Source organism: Ambystoma mexicanum, chromosome 8 (genome assembly GCF_040938575.1).
Source record: "Ambystoma mexicanum isolate Mex_15411 chromosome 8, UKY_AmexF1_1, whole genome shotgun sequence".
In the NCBI taxonomy this organism is placed as follows: domain Eukaryota; kingdom Metazoa; phylum Chordata; class Amphibia; order Caudata; family Ambystomatidae; genus Ambystoma; species Ambystoma mexicanum.
In genome coordinates, this window is record NC_090929.1 from 510474050 (window position 1) to 510491812 (window position 17763).

Below are 17763 nucleotides of genomic sequence, written 5' to 3' on the forward strand. Positions count from 1 at the left end.
CATGTCAGCCAATTTGGGATCCAAGTGCAATAATACAGCTTTACACCGCTCCAATGACAGAGCAGCGTTGGCGTTGTCGAGCAGGCACAGAGAACGCTGGATCCAGTCCCTGAGAACATTGACATCTAGTGAGGTGTCATATACTGCGTTCCACTCGAGCATATAAAAAAAACTGGGCATGGGGCCCCCAACACATCTAATAGCTTGTCCTAGCAGGACCTCAGGGCTTTGTCTATTCCCTTGATATGGTCTTTTCCCTTTTTTGACAGGAAAACTACCATTGAATGGTCAATCTCGGGGGTCGCTGCCTCCTTATCGTGGAGAGAAGGGTGAGGGCCCTCTGCCCGTAGCTTATTACACGACTTCTTCCCAATGGGTTTCTATACCCAATGCTGCATAAAGGAGGACACTGCCTCTGGCACCCTCCACTCAGAGTTGAACAAGGATCAAAATATGGATCCCCCAACATGTCTCGGAGCACATGTCTCGGAGCACCTTTTTACCTTCCTCCTTCTTCACTTTCTTCCTCTTCAGAGGGGGATCCTCAGAAGACAAGGAGGATTTTGAGGAAGAAGCCACCGGCGAAACCTTTATCACTGTCCCTACCTCTTTTCCTGTACAGGGACCTCTTTTTCCACATATTTGGTCTTTTGGGAACACTTATGAGGTCTAGAACCCTCCAGTGGCACATCAGACGTGCCTGCAGGAACTTTCCCATGAAAATCAGCAATGCCCTTCACTAAGCGATCAAAAACACCATCTAACGTGTTATTAAGATCCCATAATGCATTACTCACTGTCTCCTGGACAACTCTTCAAAGGTGTTTATCGCCCCCTTCCAACCTCCCTGAAGCCCCCTGCTTGGAGTGGACCTCATTCCCCTCTGAGGGAACTGCCTTGGCTTATGATGATACCTCCTTCACTTACCCCTGCCTGCAGCCCTTCCCCTCTAGCAGTTGTCATGGTTTGCTTCAAAGCCACTTATAATATGACTGGGGAGGAGAGGGAAACTTAATGGGATATTCCTAAAAGCAGCTTGAACCTCGAGCAGAGGTTATTGCTCACCCCAGCAGCTTGGAAAGCGCCACACAGATGAGCATAAAGGCTGAGCAAGCCACAACAATAAATTCCCCAAATGAACTTGCCACGCATTGAACAGCTGAGCAGGCTTTCGTCTGACAAATGGGAACAAAAAGCGTTGAAGAAACAAAGTATCTGTAAACATTGCTCGAGGTGAAAGCGCAGCATTTCTCTGAGGCGAAAAGGACCACAAGATGGCGCTCTTGTGCCCGCAATGTGCTCAGACGTGAGCCCCTCCCTCAGGGCTCATGGAAATAGAAACAGTGTTGCGCGGCCTGACACACGCAGGCCCGGCACGTGCAAGACAGAGAACGAGCCTGGGATGCCGAAAAGGCTTCCCCGGCTCCCAGCATGAAAACAAAATGGAGACAGAGCTCCGAGAGTTGAGAAGGTTCCTGGGCTCACTGAAACCAACAAAACCCTCAGCTTGGAACCATCACAGAGCAAGGGAAACAACGGAGCGACAACACTGCCGGAAAAGTAAAATTACACCAGACGCATGAATAAGGCCACTACACAAGCAACACTGCCTGCTATAAACGTACTAATGCAAATACTTTGCACATACAAACATTACAGTCCTAAATAACAGTAGAAAGCTCGACAGTAGAAAATTAACACTTACCTGCTGGTCGAACAGCAAAGAAGAGGATGATGGACTAGTGTTATGGACATTTATAGGGGGGGAAGACCCTGATTGTTTATCAGGCCAGGGCTGCCATTTTAGATTGGGGTCTGATGTTTTAAGACATTTCTGTTCATGATAATACTGGTGTTTTAAAACATAATTCTGGTGTTTTGTTATCGTTTTTCTTCTTTGCTGCTGGTTGAAAATAAAGAAGTTATAATGCATAATAGCAAGCCTCCGGTCTCATTATGACCCACCTGTTATGTTGTTAAGTAGCATGCTCTACTCTCTCTGGGCCATGATTATATACCACACTGTGGGATGTATTGACCCACTCTGCTATACCATGCGGCCTCACTCTGTTATCTATGGTGCGAGAAACAGTAAAGTGGCGGTAAAACCCTTGTGCGGGCCAAAACCTCCATAACTGCATTTTTGAACACACAAAAAGATGGCTTCACAACTTGCCACCCATGGTGTATGTGTGGTGGAACAGAGCACACGCTGCAGAAAAAGTGCCAGTGGACTGCATGACAAGTAAACACGGAGTACAGATGGCGCAGCAGCGCTTTGCAAGTGAAACTCCAAAATTTGCCCGTAAATGACTTTACTTTGCAAATAACAAGGGGTGTCCTGGGAAACCCTCTGCCAGACATGAGTCCTGGTTACAAGAGCCTTACCCAGACTCTTTAGCTGTCTATCTTTCACAGAGGAGAAATATCCTAAACATATCAGTCTTTTTCCTGCCCTGGGGCAGTCCATCACCAAAATGCTAGGCAATTCTCCTCTGAACAAGAGTATCAACAGCAACCCCAGACACATGTTTCGGTCTGGTTGAACCTCATCAGTAGGGTGTAGCTGTGCCTCTCTAAGAATAGTGAGCAAGGGGTCCACGTCTGGATTCCCCTAGTAACTGAGGGTGAGACCCAAAGTTACTTGAAATATGCAAATAACAATGGGGGGTCCTGGGAGACTCTCTTCCAGACATGAGTCCTGGTTATAAGAGCCTTACATAGAGTCTTTAGCTCACTATCTTTCACAGAGGAGAAATATCCTAAACATATCAGTCTTTGTCCTGCCCTGGGGCTGTCCAGCACCGAAATGCTAGGCAATTCTCCTCTGAACAAGAGTACCAACAGCAACCCCAGACACGCGTTTCGGTCTGGTTGGACCTCATTAGTAGGGTGTGGCTGTGCCTCTCTAAGATTAGTGAGCAAGGGGTCCACGTCTGGCAGCGCTTTGCAAGTGAAACTCCAAAATGTTCCCGTAAATTACTTTACTTTGCTGCTGAAACATCAAAATGCCTGTACATAACACTTTCCAACACTTAAAATCTTGCTTGGCGCTAAAATTCATTTAATCTAATGAAGCACTGTGAATTTACAAGGTCCTGAAATGTTAAGAGCAAAACATTTTCTCAGCAAAACTGGATCGCCTGCGAATGACAATTCCTGTCAAAAATCTGTGTGCAGCCACACTGGGCTATCTGTGAGTGACAGCCCCTGTTAAATGGGCTTTCCTGATTAAACTTTAAAGTTGTCTAAAACTAAAGAGCTGCCAAGAAGTTGACAAACAGGTTTCCACCCAAGTGGAGGGCATGGCTCTCAGCAGATACTCACTGACACATGATCATTGTGGGGTATGCTAGACTTGTGTCTGCTGCCAGGTACTGAACAATGGCAGATTCTCCAGGTGAGGAAATGGACGTGAAGAGGTCATAACTAGGCTTGCAGAAGGAAATCCCAAAGGTGGGGGGTGCTCCTTGCCCATAGAGACAGACAAAAGGCTGACATTTGCTGCAAAGAATATGTAATGAACATTTCTTTAGAGACTTATAACTCGCTATCAGAAGTGGTGAAAAATATAAAAAGGGCAGATTTATGAATCTAATTTTTGGCCCTATATTTCAAAACGCGGTGGAACTGTGTAGCATATTCTGAACACGAATGGCAGTATATGTGGTTTTATGAGAACTGTATTTATGCTACAATTGTTAAACTTTGCACACACATTCCTATGGTAAACACGCATATTTGTGGACATTTGGAGAAAGTTTGGAAAATGTTTTCATGGCGAAATAGACAAAAGGCTGCAAAAAGGCGAAAGAAGGTCCCACAGCTGTGGGATTTTGATGAACAGATACTCCATAAAATATGTAATCCCTGTATGTGATTTTCGTAGAGGTTACAAATGTATAAATATGTATTTAGGACACAATTCGATTTTGATACTAGTGGCTAGAGGAGGTTTCTCAGGATTGTAAAAATCAAACCATAAACTTGACATCATCTGTCTTTGATCCAACCACTCGGATGCAAGACGGAGATGAGGCTCTGATCCAATCCCAGTTCACAGGGGGAAGTTTAGTTAAGCGGGCCCATACACCCATTTTTGTGATGTCATTTGAAAGGATAAATAGGGACATCTGACAACACAGAGACTCTCTCTTCCGATTCCAGCAAAGCACTTTGATCCAGTATTCAACATCCAGCCTTCAACATCCTTCTAGATCCAGATGCCAATGACCAGGCCAAGCAGTAGCTGAACCAGTTTCAGCTACGCCTCAATCCTCAATTAATCCTCAACTAATCCTTACAACCCAGTGGAGCGCTGTGGTGTGGGGAAGCATCCTGAAACTATCTGGCTTGCTACCATAATGCTTGTCTGCTGAACTCGCTATCCCGCTGATCTGAAATATCCAGAAACAAGAAGGGCAGATCCCGTGCAGTTCCGGTGACCAGCCTAGCTGATCCTGTCCTGCACCTGATATGCTGTCCTTCCCTGATAGACCTGATCCATTGACCAGAATCTTGATGGGCCAAAAATCTTAAATCCCAGTGGATTAGGAGTATTAACAGGATGCTAGAGAACTATTGTATACCTTGCCTTATCTTGTTCCACCCCAATCTCTGAATTATCCCTACTTTCATAACCAGTAACAGTGTAAAAATCCTTGGTGCTACCCTACCCTGTCTATTTGCTAAAGCGTCATTTTCATAGTCATTTTTAATTGTGTATTTCTCATCCAAAAATCCCACTTCGAGTGTTTGGACTGGTTCTGCCGGGGAAGGCGCTGGGGATCTGTTACTGAAGTCATGAATCAGTCTCAGATCTTACTTCGACCCAACCTGGTTGTCTAGTCTGCATGCTCTAGTCTTGAATAAAAGCATAATCCATATTTTCTGGTTTTAAACTGAAGTTCTTGTCCAAATTCGTGTTTTTATTTTCGAAAAACACCTCTTACTAAAACCTCTATAACTCCCTCAGTTTTAATGATAGAAACGAAATGTCAACTCTCACTGATACCTAACATCCTTAGCCATCTCGCCAACTAAGAATCACGGAACAGTGTAGTTGACCCGTTTTTATCAAAAATCGCATAGTAAAAGTTTGCCACGAATTAACATTTTGCAAAAGTTTTACACGTGTGAATTGCCTTTATATTATTTCCCACTTTACCTTTGAGATTCCAAATGTTTTCTTTTGATTAAATCATTGCTTGTGGTTGTTTGCATCTGTTCAAAGCAGCTCCCGTAGAAATGTATAATAATGTAAGCATTTTTTAACACATTAAGGGGCCGATTCATGGAACAAACGTGCGCCGAAAATCTTGGCGCAAGCATGAAAAAACAGGCGCACGCGCACACATGCGCGTGCGATTCATGGAAGTCCCTGCGCGTGTTTTCCTTGGGATGTGCGCCAAACCCGAGCGTGGTGCACACGGGCGCACACGTCATTGCAACAGCTCAAACGCTGTGCGCGACGCGCACAGGGAAAGTGCACAACGTCCATGCACACACCAAAAAGGGGGCGGGACACGGGGCAAAACATGCGGAATGGGGAACAACGTGTGAAAAAGAAGGCGTAACTGGGGAAGTACTGCTGGGAAGTACACGGAACACCCACATGCACGCGAACCACACGTATTCATGGAATCGAATAGGGCAAACCCGCGCACGGGCAAAGACACGCACAGGCCTAAACACGTCCGTCACACGAAGGTAGGCGGTAGCGTCCCTGCGCATTACAAAAGTGTGCGCAAATAAAAAGCATGTATATACTGAGTGGGGTACGTTATTACTGGGGTTTGCGGGAAGTTTTACACACGAAAGGGCCCTGTGCGAGTGGGGTACGTGTATTACTGGGGTTCGCGGGAAGTTTTACACGCGAAAGGGCACTGTGCGAGTGGGGTACGTGTATTACTGGGGTTCGCGGGAAGTTTTACACGCGAAAGGGCCCTGTGCGAGTGGGGTACGTATATTACTGGGGTTCGCGGGAAGTTTTACACATGAAAGGGCCTGTGCGAGTGGGGTACGTGTATTACTGGGGTTCGCAGGAAGTTTTACACGCGAAAGGGCCCTGTGCGAGTGGGGTACGTGTATTACTGGGGTTCGCGGGAAGTTTTACATGCAAAAGGGCCCTGTGCGAGTGGGGTACGTGTATTACTGGGGTTCGCGGGAAGTTTTACACGCGAAAGGGCCCTGTGCGAGTGGGGTACGTGTATTATTGGGGTTCGCGGGAAGTTTTACACACGAAAGGGCCCTGTGCGAGTGGGGTACGTGTATTACTGGGGTTCGCAGGAAGTTTCACACGCGATTGGCCATGGGCGAGCGGGATACCACTCACTTTCTGCCTTGTGTGTAAAAGAACGCGTAGCCAACACCCACCCGCTGTGAAGTAATAGCGTGTGAACCCCAACGGCTGGAAAACACACGCCCGCTACCCACGAAAAGCACGTACAGAGCAATGGAAAGCCACGTGGGATCTTCAACCCGTGCCAGGGCAACGCCCGTGCGCGATATGTCACAGACGTGCTTACGCGCTAAGGGCCTTTGGTCCAATGAAATCGCATACGTGTGCTGACGCGCTTATGCGCTAAGGGCCTTTCCTCGGATTTCACACTGACGTGCACTTTTTTCATGTGCCAATTCACTCCGTATCAAGCTGGCCACGTGTACACACACGGAAGACCACGCTCCTGCTCTGAAGGCCATTTTCCTGCCCCCCAGAGCCCCAAGCACGCTCCCACCTGCCATCTGCTGCTGCCTGACTGCCTGCTGCCCACGTGCCCTGCTATTTGGTGCCTGCACGTCAGCCAGGGATCCAGTTGCTGTGTCCACCCCTGCTGGAACAGAAGACTCCCGACTGGGATACCATCGCTCTTCACAGCCCAGCCCCAGGACCCAGTTGCCCACCCACGCCTGCCTCGGGTCGCCATGTCGGGGCAAACACCATCTGAGACCACTGGCGACCCCCAGCCAGAGAGGCAGAGGGCCACCAGCTTCAGTGTGAAGGAAGTTGGTGTCCTGGTGGAGCATGTCCTGGGGCATTATGATGCTCTCGTCGGAACATCACACGCAAAAAAGGAAGGACGGGAGAGGATCTGGGACGACGTAGTGGTTGCCATCAATGCGGAGTGGGTGGCAACCCGCGACATCAAGCACATCAAGAAGCGCTGGGAGGACTTCAGGTCCAGGACCCTCGACAAGGCCCAGCACCTCGCAGAGGGGGGCCGGGTCAGCATGAGTGACATCCAGATGAGGGTCCTGGAACACGTATGCCCAGCGCTCCACGCCCAGATCCTTCAGAGGAAGACCCGTCTGGAGTTGAGCGGTAAGTAGCCAAGCATTGGTGTGCGAGACAGGGCATGTTGCAGTGTGCTGGTAGTCTGATACTTGCCTGTATGTGTGACATGGGCCATGTATGGATGTGTGTGTGCAGGGACATCATGGTCATGCATGTGAGACCAGTAATGTGCGAACCACATGGTTGGTGCATGAGTTCCAATGCTACATGGGGAGCTGTATGGCAAATGCACACATGAAAGCATGCCAGTGTCTGTTCTTGCACATGGCGGGGGTGTGAGGGATGGGTGCTGCTGTCATGTACATGTTTGGTGCACATGTGTGTGTGTCTGAAAAGTGTGTCTGTGACTTCGATACGCCATGGATTCATGACACATGTCCGTGATGATGTCTAGATTCACTCATGCAGTGCGGTCACCGTTGTATGCACTGTGTATATCCACTGTGTCTGTGGTGTACAAGGCATGATGCATGACCCTCCGGGGATGTGTGTGCATGGGATCAGTGTGAGCCAGGATGCATGTGAGTTTGAAGGCAACATTTTGATTAATAGAGGCCCTTGTACATGGATGCTGATGTTGATTGCAGGCGCCATGCCTGTTTATGCATGTGCGTTGCGTGCATTCACCCATGTGTTGTGGAGGGACAGGATGGAAGTGACGTTAGACACTGCCATTCATGTGTTATTGCTTCTTGTCTAGGGGAATATTGTACTGTACCCTGATGCTTGTGTTCTATGTCTCCCTCTACGCAGAGTCAAGTGAAGAAGAGGGCGGAGACGGCGCTGTGGAGCCAAGCGGCGGGGATGCCTCCACTGGGCGATGACGCAAGGTCCAGCCACCCTCCCAGGACTTGCCATCATCCGGGAGCGAGGGGGCTGGTGCCGCGTCTGCCACTGCGGCTGTGGCGGAAGGGCCGGGTGAGCCCCCACAGGGGCTTGCAATGGCGGAAGACGGTACGGAGACATCCAGGTTGGAGGTCTCCACAGAGGAGGATGAGCCCGCTACTGAGCCGCACATGGGGCCTGGTGGGGGTAGTACCACTGGTGCAGTCCAGTGCCAGGGTCAGGAGGCAGCACAGGTCACCGAGGAGGGGCCTGTGCATGTCCCTGTCCTTGACCCTGTGACTGCACCAGCAGGGAGGCCCTGTCCCTGGCCCGTCCGCAGGTAGGGGAGAGTGCCATGTCATCTGCCTCTCCACTACCTGTGGATGAGGGGTCCCATGAACGTATGGGCTCCGTCCTGATTGGTATCGCGTTGCGCATGCGTAACATTCGTGATGACGTGCGTTCTTCCTGGGCAGAGAACGCACGCCATCACGAAGAGCAGCGTTGCGACGTGACACTGTTGGGAGGGGCCCTGGTTGGTGGGTTCCTACATGTGATGCGCACTCTGGCGGACCTCTCCTCCTCTGTGGAGACTATGCACCAGTCGTTCTCCCTGCCGTCTTCCAGCCCAGATTCCACCAGGGCCCCCTGTGGACCTGGCCTGACCAACACAGCCAGCTTGGTGGAGATCCCATCCCTGCCACAGTCGGGAGTCGGCGGTCCAGCAGGGGTGGACACCACAACTGGAGACCAGCTGATGGAGGATGTGCAGGCATCATCGGACAGGGCACATGGACAGCAGCAGGAGCAGGCTCTAGGTGGGAGCAATGATGGCTCGGGGCCATCGACATCAGGGGGGCAGGCATCGGCCAGAGGGCAGGAGGACCCTGGAATGGATGTGTCTTCCGTGTGGCTGCGGTTGGCGGCGGGCGGAAGAGTTGCAGCTCACCATGGTCAGGGCGGAGTTCTCCATGCGTCGGTCATTGAGGTGGGCAGAGTGCCTCGAGGCGACTCGCAGGGAGTTGGAACAGGCCATGAGTGCCTCCCTGAAAGACCTCGGGGCCAGGAGAGAGGCCCGCCTCCGGGACATCGACATGGAGTTCGATGATGCCCTGGCCCGGGACACCACAGAGTGAGCCACAGGACTTGCCCGCCGCCATTGTATATACTTAGATAGTGTTAGGTTTCCTTTCCTTTTCTTTTTTATTTTGGTTGCGCTTGGACAATGCACCACGTTTTTGTATATAGTTTTTTATTAGGTAGTATTTTTGGTAGGTTTCATTTCATCAGTTGGGCTCATGGACCCTGGATTGTTCATTTGTACATAGTTCACCATCGGAGTATTCTCATTTTTTTTATTTTCACCATGGAGCAATGGATTTCACTTTCTTTTTTCGCTTGGATTTGCTTTGTTGGACTGTGACTTCGGACACCATTCTTTTGGATTTCTTTGGATTACGATTTCTTGTTTTTGATTCTTTTACGGACATGCAGCATTTCTTTAATTATTCCCATTGTTGTGTGTTTTTTTTAAATTACATTCATGTTGTGTTTAATACATTTTTTTCTTCATACTTCGATGTGTGGTATTATCTCATTGGTTTCATGCATGTCATGATATGGGTTTTCACATTCACTTGCACCCATTGTGTGTGTGTGTGACGGACATGTGTTCATTTACATACTTGCCTTTGGGGTTGTATCATGTAATTGCCTTTTCTTTGTGGGTGGATGCAATACTTGATTGGGTCTTTGGGCTGGGGAGGCTGTCCATAAGGGCCATGATTGAGGATTGTCATGACGTGGGGGCAGGGGGACATGAGTGGGACATGAGTGGGGGCCTGCTGGCAGGTGCCCTGCACTGCTGGGGGGTGAAGGTGCAGGGGGACATGAGTGGGACATGAGTGGGGGCCTGCTGGCAGGTGCCCTGCACTGCTGGGGGGTGGGGGTGCAGGGGGACATGAGTGGGACATGAGTGGGTGCCTGCTGGCAGGTGCCCCGCACTGCTGGGGGGGATGCTGGGGGACATGAGTTGGTGATCAGTAGTGCAAGCTGACATGTGGCTTGGCTGGGGGGCATGCCCATGGTGGATGGGCTGCCTGCAGGACATGACCAGGGGTGCAGGGTAGTCCCCTGTGGTGTGGGCTGCCTGCAGGGGCCGTGGAGGGCGTTGAGGGAACACATGGGAGGACCCACACTGCCAATTCACATGTAGGACTCCCCGCGCACCCCCAAAATACACGTACCCTGCTCATATCGCGTGTGAGACTTCACGCAAACCCCAGTTATACACGTACCCCGCTCGCACAGGGCCAATCGGGTGTGAAACTTGCCGCGCACCCCAGTAATACACGTACCCCACTCGCATAGGGCCAATCGCGTGTGAAATTTCCCGCAACCCCAGTAATACACGTTCCCCACTCGCACAGTGCCAATCGCGTGTGAAACTTCGCACAAACCCCAGTAATACACGTATCCCACTCGCACAGGGCCAATCACGTGTGAGACTTCACGCGAACCCCAGTTATAAATGTAACCCGCTCGCACAGGGCCAATCGCGTGTGAAACTTCCCACGCACCCCAGTAATACACGTACCCGGATCCAATCGCATGTGAGACTTCACGCAAACTCCAGTTATACACGTACCATGCTTGCACAGGGCCAATCGCGTGTGAAACTTCCCGCGAACCATAGTAATACACGTACCCCACTCGCACAGGGCCAATCGCGTGTGAAACTTCCCACGAACCCCAGTAATACACGTACCCCACTCGCACAGGGCCAATCGCGTGTGAGACTTCCCGCGAACCCCAGTAATACACCTACCCCACTCGCACAGGCCCTTTCACGTGTGAAACTTCCCGCGAACCCCAGTAATACACGTACCCCACTCGGACAGGCCCTTTCGCGTGTGAAACTTCCCGCGAACCCCAGTAATACACATACCCCACTCGCACAGGCCCTTTCGCGTGTGAAACTTCCCACAAACCCCAGTAATACACGTTCCCCACTTGCCATGCTGGTACAGGGTTCGCGCAGCCCTTTGCGCTGGATTGGGGATTTTCATGGCTTTTCCCTGCTTAAGGGGGCGTTCTTGGGGGTGTAACTGGCGCTGCTGCAGGGTCGCTGCACCACTGTGCGCCACGGCTGGTTTTGGTAGCTAAAATCCATGAATACGCTGTGCGCGGGATATGGATTTTAGCGCACACGGCTGGCGCAGAGATTCGCACGCGCACATCGTGCGCCACTTGTGCGCTAAATTCTGTGAATTACCCCCTTAGTGTTTTCTTTTCTTTGCTGCATTCATGTTGTGTTCATTAACTGATTCCCAGTGCATTAAAGATATTATTCATTGTTCTTGTCACCCCATTGGTGATTATTTTGACCTATTAAAAATATATTGTGATTTTAAATTCTAAATAAATAAACAAATATTTACCTTTACAACTTGCCTGATTCCTGGTTCAGTGTAACATGGGGGTATTTTGAGAAGGGTGTGATATAAGTGGTATATCATTCAGAATATTGAACTTATAGACAAAAATCAATAAGGGTTTCATTTGTGCACTACATGCTCGGCGAGACTTGAGTGTGTGTCTGATTGAAATCCCTAACAACACTACTTCTCTGCTGCAGACCTGTCACAGCTCAAATGTCCCCCAGCACTGTCGCTGTGTACTGGAACCCACCCTCCCCTTGAACTGCCTGGGCTTGTGTTCCTTGTCTGCCTCCCTCCCTCTATATCCCCATCATAAAACCTTTTCACCTTCAATTGGTGCATTTTAAAGTATTTTGAATGCAAAAAGTTGGCTCATGATACAGCAATTGAATACAAAAATGTAAAAAAAAAAACGCTGGCTACATCCATCACCTGTTAGTCCCCACCATGTAGCCTTCACTCCAGCACTGTTATGAATCTCTCTGTTTCCCCAGCATCCCCAGAGCTGCAAAACACTTCCACTTCTTCCCCCCTTCCGCCTCTTCACTGGAACTCCCTTCCCCGACATCAAAACGAACAGTACTGTCTGGAGGGGTATGCTACTGCATGCAAGCACTTCATCCCGTCCTCCTGATCCCCTCCCTGTTACATACTGCATATTCATGAGTTGACCTGTAAACTAATAATTATCTGTATAAATGCATATTATATATATATATATATATAATTATGGTTAAGTTGCTAAACCCGTAGGAAGACCACTTTTTGGGCGGCTTATAACTTTGCTCCCCCTGGACAAATCCTTACCAAACTTTGCAAATAATATATGGCCCTCACTGAACTTCTCTGGAAAGTTGGGAGAGGTTTCGTGGAGGCGGGGCAAAGTTATCGGGGGTCCCAATTTTTCTTTTGCCCATAGACTGAATGGGCAAAAACTTTACGCACGCCTACAGGCCGAAGGGCTGGACGGATTTGAACCAACATTTTGGCAGGAGTGGGGGCTTGGTTCCAAAAGCGTGCTTTTGTATGTTTGGGGGAAATCCGACCAGTACGTTTGTTGCAAAGAGCTGAAATGTACATCTTAAAAAATGTGTGATATCTGGCTGCGCTCCGCGGACCCATTTCCCTGTTCGCTCTGCTGACAAAAGTCTCATTGGCTTGCAGTACGCCGTGGTATCGGCGAACATTGGACGCAGCCGGTGGTTGGCTGGAGGGAAGCTTGCTGTGCGTCTACATTTTTTGGAGACGCTGCCGTGGTGTATTGGAGGACAGTGCCGCACCGAAAGGGCCTGGCAAACATACTTTACGCCATGTGGTGGTGGGAAGAAGGGATGGAAAGGGTGGGGGAGTGAGAAGTTTTTCATCTGAGATATGTTATTAGGTGGAAAAAGACAGTGGTGTGCCTGCAGTATCCGTGCATATTGCGGCAATTCACGGGTCCCCCCACAGGCGACTACCATGTGTGGGGAATGGAGGAAACCTTTGTTACTGCACTGTAGCTCGTGCCACGACCTCTTACCGTGGTGACTGGTGGCAGCTGAATTGAAGAAGGGGAGTGCATTGCATTGCACATAACATAAACATTACAACATAGCGCGTGCTACGCTGTGTTGTGTGTGGTAAGCCTGTGGCCCCTTCCATGCATCGCTGGAGGTCTTGCACCGACAACTATGGGCCCTGGTTGCAAGTATGTTTCACATTGTTGCCTTGTGTGTGTGGTTTGTCAGCATTGCATACATTGTTGGTTCGATGGGAGCACCAGAAGTGAGCTGAAATGCTTATATTGTTGGTTACATGGGTGTGGTCATCATTAGAGCATCCTATAGTTTTCGGTGTGTGGCTGACGATGGTGCAGTGCCAAGTCCTGCAGTGTGCACACTGGGTGCAGTGTTGGAATACTGTCAGTGGAGAACAGGGTAGGGGTCAAGTGCATCTTCTAGTGTGTGCATAGAAGTGGATAGGGTTGAAGTGCATATTTTATGGGCTTGTGTACTGTCGATTGCGCGGAGTGCTGACTACTGTACTGCACTGTGAAGTATTAGTTTTGTGGACTGAATAGACCGTTGGGAGCAGGGCCACTGTTGTCAACAAATGTTTGGGTTGGTTGGCAGTAGCAACATAGTATTTGAATAAAAGTGGGTAGTGGTGCCGGAGGCTGTGCTATGTTTGTAGATTCTCCCAATGTTGCATGTTTCCATGTATAGATGTATCACGGTGCAGAGATTGGGGTAGGAGTGCCGGTGACTGTGGTATGTTTGTGGATTGTGGTACTTGGTCACATGTTGGCATGTATGGTTGCATTACGTTGCAGTGGGTGTGTCCAAGGCCTAGACTCTTGGTTGTATGACCAAAGGTCATAGGCCATGCACCCAAGAGCCAAGGCCTTGCCCACACTCACCGGAGCAATGCAGTTTGGACTCTGCATCAGTCAGAGGGTGGTGACCTGTAAATAATGGTTGTGGAGCACATTTTAGACTAGATAGAGCACAAGAAGTGAGCTGACCTGCGTACATTTTTGATTACATGAGTGTGGTCATTGTTAGAACATACTACAGTTTTCGGTGTATGGATGGAGATTATTACAATATGCCTGAAGCTACTTTAACTTGAGATAGAACAATTAGTGGAGTCCACTAACCTGGGCAGCAGGCAGACTCCGTAAACAGCAACACTGTACAATGTGAAGGCTTCCCGGGACACCCTGCTCCCTCCCAGCTGTTCGTAGTCTCAGCCGCAGAGGAAACACAGTCCCTAGGGAAAACCCTCCGGGGAAAAAACCCTGTGTAGCAGTGACGGTCAGCAGTCGGCTTCCAGGAGGAATCTGCCAGGCTTCCTTCAAGGAGTTAGGTGCGGGCGAGACTGGTCCTGGACGAGAGAAAATAGAGGTGAGTCTTCGTCCACCTAGGGTAGTCTGGAGCCTTTATCGAAAAGTTATGACCCAACTTACTCCGGGTACGGAGTTGAGTGCATACGGTATGCTGTGTGGAGTCTTCCAAAAGGGAGTGAGCCCTAAAGGGACAGAAGGAACAGGAATTATTATAGGTTCAGAATGCAAAGGATAGTAGAATGGGGATTTGAGCAATATTCCCTAGGAACGAACTTACGAAGCGCCGTTCTGAAGAGTAGCGACGCACTTGCTGAATTTCCTGGTCGAACTATATGGAGTCACATGATCATTGCGGCAGGAACATAAAGAACGTGCAACCTCTGCACCGTGGCCCAAACAGACGGATTCAGAGGCGTCTGCCATCTAGGATGAGTAAGGCTGCACCACATTATAAACACTATGTTGTCGCCAGAACGACCATCGGTGCAAGGGTGTAACAGAGATGGTGCAGTGACAAGTCCTGCAGTGTGGGCACTGGGTGCAGTGCTGGGATACTGTCAGTATAGAAGAGGGTAGGGTTGATGTGGATCTTCTATTTGCTTGGATACTCTGCTTTGTGGAGATTAGTGGGAGTAGGGCCAATATTGTGAAGATGTTGTGGTTTGGTTGACAGTGACACCATACTTAGTGAATAGAAGTGGGTAGGGGTGCCGGAGGCTGTGGTATGTTTGTGGATTCTGCTAACTGTTACATGTTTCTATGCATCACTGTGTTATGGTGCGGGGGTTGGGTAGAAGTGCTGCTGGCTATGTTATGTTTGTGGATTGTGGTATCAGGCCACATGTTCACATGCATGGCTCCATTATGCTGTGCTGGGTGTTGCCAAGGCCTTGCCCACACTCACCGGAGCAATGCAGTTTGGACTCTGCATCAGTCAGAGGGTGGTGAAGGAACTTGTGGCTGGCGTGGGGAATGCATGGGTGAATGATGCCCCAGAGCCCTCTGCTGGGTACAAAAACGGTCCCCGTAGTAGTCAAGTGGCAGAGCTGATGGCTGTGCATGAAGCCATTCTCACTGCTGTCCAATACCAACCCTACGAACTAGTCATAATCATTGATTCAGATTATGTACAGAACGGGTTCGTGGAGCACTTGGTTAATTGGAAAACCAGAGGCATGCTATGTGCTAATAATAAACCACTAAAACATGGAAAATTAATACAGAATATTGATGATATGGTCACCTCAAATGGGATGACCATCTACTGGAAAAAGATTAAGGGTCATTCTAAAGTAGAGAGACCAGACAAAACTGGAAATTACCTGGCTGATCAGCAGGCCAAAACTGGAGCCATCCAAGGGGATCTACTTGAGATCTAGTCCCTGTTGGAGGAAATCCAGGTCACCGCTATCACTAGGTCCCAGACAAATGCTCACAATGAACTCTCAACTGCCCAATGGAGTAAGGAGACCCCAGATGCTGATTTGATTACGGCTCAGAAAGGGGATCCAATAACTGGTAAGTTTTATCAACACATTGAGGACCCTGAGGACTTTCCCCTGATGGATACCGATTGCATTGGGAAAGAGAGCCTCAGAGTGTTGATGAAATGTCCAAAAAATGTCAGAATCCAAGACGGTTTGTTGGTGAGGAGATCCATATCTGGCCATGACCAGTGGGTGGTCCCTACCTCATTCCGAAGCCTGATGCTAAGTCACGCCCATGATGCGGCCACAGCCGGTCATGGGGGGTTTCATGCAACATTAGAAATCTTGCGAGAGGTTTCATACTGGCCACACATGGGGCAGGACCTCGACGTATACTTGAAGGGGTGTTTTGTGTGTGCACAATTTCAGCCAACATCACTCACACACGGTGCTCCCCTCCAAAAGAGGGGGATGACACTGCCTTTGCAAGTCGATTTTATCAGGCCCATGATTCGCTCCACTAGGGGGAACAAGTACATGTTGACCGTCACATGCTTGTTTACTAAATGGGTGGAATGTCTCCCGGCCCCAAATTGCAAGGCAGAAACAGCAGCTGCCCTGATGATCAATCACATCTTCTCGCGTTTTGGACTACCCCAAAGGATTGAGTCAGACCAAGGTAGCCACGTCACTAGCGAAGTGATGACAAAGATGTGGGAGATACTTGGGGTAAAAAGGAAACTACACATTGCCTACCGGGGGTCCTCTAGTGGTGGAGTTGAGAGGTACAATAAAACTATTGTGAGCATATTTAAAAAGATTGTGGCAGATTCTGGGCCAAGTTGGGACATTCGACTACCCCTTGTCCTGATGGCCATCAGATCTACCCCTTCATCTGCAACTAAAATGTCTCCATTTGAGCTGAGGACTGGACGAAGGATGATGCTTCCCCAGCATCTGCTCTACAGAACCCAAGAGCAGACCTTGATAAATACCTCCACAACTCATGCGTATGTTGAGAATCTGAGAAAACACCTTCAACATGCTTTTGCATATGCTCAGAGGAATCTAGAAAGATCTTCAGACAGTATGAAGACCCACTATGACCTTAAGACAACAAAAGGAACAAAAGCAATATCAAGTAGGAGACTGGGTCTACTTGTACAATTTCCAAAGGAACCAAGCCAAAGAGCGCAAATTCCTCCCAAGTTGGCGGGGTCCTTTTGAAATTGTGAACAGAATCTCACCAGTCGCCTACAGAATCTGCATTCCCAAGGGCAATTTGACAGAGGGGGAAGACAAGTGGGTCTACATAAACCAGCTAAAGAGTTGCCACCGCAGGCATACTTTGCGGCAGATAGAAGAGCTTACCGGAAACCCAGAGGGGGAAAATCCAGACAGCTTGAAAATTATGAAATATTCATTGAGTACACCTGAGAAAATGAGTAAATGATCACTGAATATAGACGGGGAATATTGACAATTGTTAGGGAATGCAAGTGTCTTTCCCACTGCTGAGATCCTCCGAAGATGTGTGGGTAAAGTAGTGGGAACATTTTCATAACCGTGTTATGTTCTGTTTTCTAGTATTGACACTAATCCCGAGAATAACCAAGGAGGACCACTCGGTGACGGGGAGGAAAAACCCAAGGAATCCGGAGTATCGTCCTATCCCAACCCAACCCGGCAAGGAGAGCGTGTCGCCGCAATCGCTGACAGGAGAAGCAAATTAAGTTCTCCACATGGACAGAAAAGAACGTCCCACTCGCCCGACTCCCCCTCGACTGGAAGTCAAAACGAAGTCGGGATGGGGAATTTGTGGGATGTATTGACCCACTGTGCTATACTATGCAGCCTCACTCTGCTATCTATGGTTACTATCAGTAAAGTGGCGGCAAAACCCTTGTGCGCGCCAAAACCTCCAAAACCGCTTTTTTCAACACACAAAAA